The 4884-nt window shown below is 40.8% G+C and overlaps 1 non-coding gene across 1 annotated transcript; it reads left to right on the top strand.

Moving 5' to 3' along the window:
• Positions 1-1935: 1935 nt before the first annotated feature.
• On the top strand, positions 1936-2017 carry trnas-aga (transfer RNA serine (anticodon AGA)). The gene has a single exon. It is a non-coding gene; the product is annotated as a tRNA-Ser (tRNA).
• Positions 2018-4884: the final 2867 nt, after the last annotated feature.

Genomic DNA, 4884 nt, shown 5'->3' with positions numbered 1-4884 from the left:
ACATCACTGAAGTCAACTCCTAGGTACTGTAACTGTCGTGTGGATAGTTTCACAAGAATCAGACAAAGGTTTAAGCATCGCTTGTTCTAGATAAAACTGCAAAAAAAACAACAACAACCCATAATGTACTTCTTTGCGGCTCTGTTTGCCCAAATCATATATTCACAACGTGAAATCTAGAAAATAATATTACGTAACCAAAATCCGCAATATGGAAACAGAACCTGTGTAATTGTTGATAGATGATGTACTCGTAACATTTTTTCAAGACGAACTACAACATTTAAAAAATGACTTGTATGTACTTGATATCTCTAATCAATCCACGGGTCATAGCACAAAACGAAACTAAAACGCATACCGTTTCGCGCTTCTTATTAGTTGCTCAAAAGTAATTTGACCGTATGAAATGCATAATATGAACCAAGAAACATGTACGTGAGCAGTACTTAAGCACTGTAGTATCGGTGTTAAGACATACCTCTCAGTCTCCTCCTCTCTTGCCAAAACACGTTGCTTTCTTGCTGTGGTGAGATTGGTGGTAATGCAAAGACGCCACATACTGCCGACAGACGAGAGTGTTGCGGGAGAAGAGAGAAGTGATGGAAGATTGAAGAGTGTCCTAGGTGGAGCCAAGATGAAGTGTCACAATTGCCTAGGGGAGGATTTCAAATGTTTAAGATGGTAAAAATAACCCGAAATGATCCCCCAGTCCGGCGCAGTCTGACGTACTTCTGTCATATAAAGTGAAACTAGATGTCGAACTGGAGCCTCACCATTTGCATAAGTGAGGCTCCAGTTATACATCTAGTTTCACTTTAAATGACAAAACTGAAGAGACTTAAAAGAGCTGGAGAGGATTTCTTACAACTTTTGAGCCGGCACAGTTTTCGAAAACGTTTTCTTCACGCTGCACTATACAACACAGACAGCCAAGAGTCTCCAAAACAAAACGAATTGACAGATAGGAGAAAAGTCCCACTCGTCCTAAAGTTCCCAAAATCCAGCACTGAGCGTAAACAAAGTGTTCAAGTAGCGTGGGAATGCAACCCCTAATCCTAGCTGGAGTTTGAGCGTCTGGTTCAGAGTTTGCTCAAGAGTTTACCTTTCACAGATGCGCAAAGATGAATGTTGAGGGTGCACGCTTCAAGGCGCCTTACAGTGCAGGGAGTGATTAGAGACGATTCGTGACGTGTGCTCGTTCCCATATACCGTACGCCCCGGGTTGCAGTGCTAGGATGACGTCCAATACCGTTTCGGCACGTAACGGCATTATATTCAAGTGCAGGACGTGAGGGTTTTATTTTGTTCGTTTTGTTCTGCTCTGCTTTGCTTTGTTTTGCTTTCCATGGCGTTCGTAAGAGCGTCAATAAAAAGGCGATTCCAGCGTCTAACACGAATATAAGAGCTATTTCAAGTGCGTCTTCTAAAATGCTTGTAGACATTTGTCTGTTGTTGATTGTTTTTTTGTGTCTAACAAAGTGCCATTTTCCTGTCCGGACGGGGAGACTTTATCATTCCCACATGAAGCAACCCTTAAGTCCTCTGAGGCGTGTCTGTCTGCAAGGTTTGTATTTTGGAAAGGTTTTTTTTTTTTAACGGAGAACGACTTTGAAAAAGATTTCCGCCGGCGTCTCGCGATCCGTGTGAGATTGTAGCAAGAACATGGTGCGGCTTCTTAAATGCTTGTGGACATTTGTCTGTTGTTGATTGTTTCTTTGTGTCTAACAAAGTGCCATTTTCCTGTCCGGACAGGGAGACTTTATCATTCCCACATGAAGCCACCCTTAAGTCCTCTGAGGCGTGTCTGTCTGCAAGGCTTGTATTTTGGAAAGGTTTTTTTTTTAATGGAGAACGACTTTGAAAAAGGTTTCCACCGGTGCCTCGCGATCCATGTGAGATTGTAGCAAGAACACAGCAACAGCAGCGCTTGCTGTAGTCGTGGCCGAGTGGTTAAGGCGATGGACTAGAAATCCATTGGGGTCTCCCCGCGCAGGTTCGAATCCTGCCGACTACGGTGTTCTCCTCACGTCGTTGTGTGCCGGCGCAAGCAAGGAAAAGTGCCTTTCTGCTTTTCCTGGTGGTTTTAAAACGCGAGATCGCTTGTACCCGCTGCCTTGGAAAGAAATGTCTACATGTTTACTTGCACATTGTCTATTGTTTGTTTGTACATTGTCTTGATGCACTGTTTGCACTTTGTCTTGTTTTTTATACTTGTTTTACAATCGAGAGACCTTCTGTAAGTAAGAATTCCATTGTACCAGTACCGGTTACATATGGCAATAAAGTTCAAGTTCAAATGCTTCAGCGTCCGCAAACGGCATTTTGCAGCTGGAAGCAGATGGCGACGCTTTTTGCGGTCGCGTGTCTTGTGCCCCATTTCCGGCCTTTAACATCGAATCAATAAAGCTGTTAGAACCGACACCATAGGTGCTTTTCTTACAACTTTTGATCTGACTCAGTTTCGGAATGCAATTCCTGAACACTGCGAGAGACAACCTACAGATGCAGCCATTCAAAATGAGCGGTAAAAACCCGTGGTACAGTAACCAACCCGCAGGGCACCGTAGGGCACCGCCCTACGGTGCCCTGCGACAGGGGCACTCGTGGTGCATTGGTTGGTAGTGAAAAGATTTAATCATCTAATGTCTTTACTGTGCACATTTCAATCTGCTTAGTTTTGAATATTTATATGGAATTTTACCACTAAAGGGAAATTTTAGTAGCTGAGCATAAAAAGAAGAGGAGCATAACGCATCTGAAGGTCATAAACGATATTAATTTAGGAACATAAACATTACTGTATGTACATAAACTGTACTGTGTATGGCTGGTCTTGATAGTTTAAAGAAAAAATACACACCAGTCTTCCATTTCTCCCTAAACATTTTAAGCATGAAAGTTTTATGAAACGGTACCCAAATATGTGATTGCTGTATAGAATGAATTTTAATTTTTAAAAATTATTTAAGACGAAAATTAAGCTGTTTACATCTTCCGCCTGAGAACAGTCACCCGTTGCTACCCAACGCAGAAACACAGCCACTAACTAGCAAAGAGAGGACATTAGCTAGCCAATATGATAAAGAAATAAATGATTATTTTGTTTATTTCTTTTGCACATTTATTTGAACATTTCCATCGATTGTACAAGCACTTGGAAACTGTCCAATCCCTAGTTCATCAAGCATTTACCGGTCTGGTGCCGGTCTGTGTCTTCTAGGATATAATGCCAGCGAACTCTTGTTTTTATGTCCACTATAACTACGCTGGGCAAACGTTCCGAGGTCAAATTCTTCCAGCACGGGGGTACCTTTAAAGCGGAGACGACGGCACCGAATTTTTTTGGCGCGCCTTCTCTTTAAAGCCCTGGCCAAATATGAAGACAGTACGTACAGTTATAATTCAAACGGAATTAAAAACTACACATCCCAGTTACCATGGTGGTGCTTGTGATCATTGCGTTTAACCAACGAAACAGGGCGAAAAATCAGTCACATGACTTTGGGGCAGAGTTTCGAAAGCTTAACCTATCAGCAACAAAGCGAAATTTACACGATAGGCTACCTCAAACTGTCAGTTACACGACTGTGTATGTCGCTTAAGCCACTCCTATTTGGCATTTTAGTTATGGAGGCGAGAAGACGCCCCCCCTCTGGGTGTCTGATTTGCCGCCATCTTTAACTGTTCGGTGTCCGAATCGGAGTAGCTACGCGTACGAAATAAAGTTAATCCCAACTACAAAACATATATTTTTGTGGTAAGAGGGCGCAAAACATCAGTATTTACTGCTATTAATTACTGTACGATTTATAGTTGAAATCTGAGCCTAGATATAAAGTTAGATATAAAGTTAAAATCTCGACAAAGCAATGTAGGAAATACAGAGAAAATAAATCCTTTCTGACATCTAAAATCAGTTTCGATCAAGGTCTCTAAAACGAACAAGAAAAAGAGGATTTTCGGAGGGCAATTACGCTGTGTTTATATAGAATAACTGATTTATGAGCAATCTAATTTCTTGTTCGTTTAAAACAGTGAAATGTCAGCTGCAAAAGATCGCACCAGAAACAGCACTCTCTCTGCCTGTCATAGACGTTCAGGAAAGGCTGAATGAAGTCATGTCAAGTACAATAATTCGGTGATCAATAATAACAGTTGTAGGACAGTATATAAGGAGGATAAGGATTTTGAAGTTGACTCGAAATCTGATAGGTAACCAGTGCAAGGACTTGAAAACAGGTGTAATGCATCCCTGATAGGATTCTTGCTGTCATATTCTGAACATATTGAAGATTGCTCAGTGTGGATTTAATTTCCCCAGTGAACAGGATGTGCATTTATTAATTCTAGAAAAAAAGCCTTTCTTGATTTCTCTAGTTCCCTTTAAAATAAACTATTATTCCACAATGCAGAGTATTACATGGCCAGTATTTACACATGATATTTGTGATTTAAAGAAATTAACACAAGCAGCTTTTGGAGATTTAAGTGTTGGCTGAGTTATTGCAGGATAAAAGACTAGAGATGTTGGCAAGAAGAAGATAATTTGGGGAAAGCTGAGGAATACACTTATAACAAGAACACTTCCTAATGGGGTTAGGCATACTTTTGATGAAGATGATGAAGTTAACAGACTATATGTTTACATAGATACTGAAATAAGGATTGTATTTTAGATTATGTGTAGTTGCTGGCATTGAACTGTGTGTTGGATGCACATGAATTGAAGGAATGGGCAAACATAGCTGATGCGGATCCACAGAGCCAGCATATTAAGATGTTTATACTTAGAGGCAAATTTGTTTAAATAACTAGGTATGGATACTGATGTGCAAGAGAGGTGGAAAGGCTGTTTCCTTAAGCCAGCACTATAAAATATTT

The sequence above is a fragment of the Atractosteus spatula genome, assembly GCF_055471065.1.
Source record: "Atractosteus spatula isolate fAtrSpa1 chromosome 16 unlocalized genomic scaffold, fAtrSpa1.hap1 SUPER_16_unloc_1, whole genome shotgun sequence".
In the NCBI taxonomy this organism is placed as follows: Eukaryota; Metazoa; Chordata; class Actinopteri; order Semionotiformes; family Lepisosteidae; genus Atractosteus; species Atractosteus spatula.
Note: the sequence above shows the minus strand (reverse complement) of the source record. Positions and strands in the feature narration are given on the sequence as shown.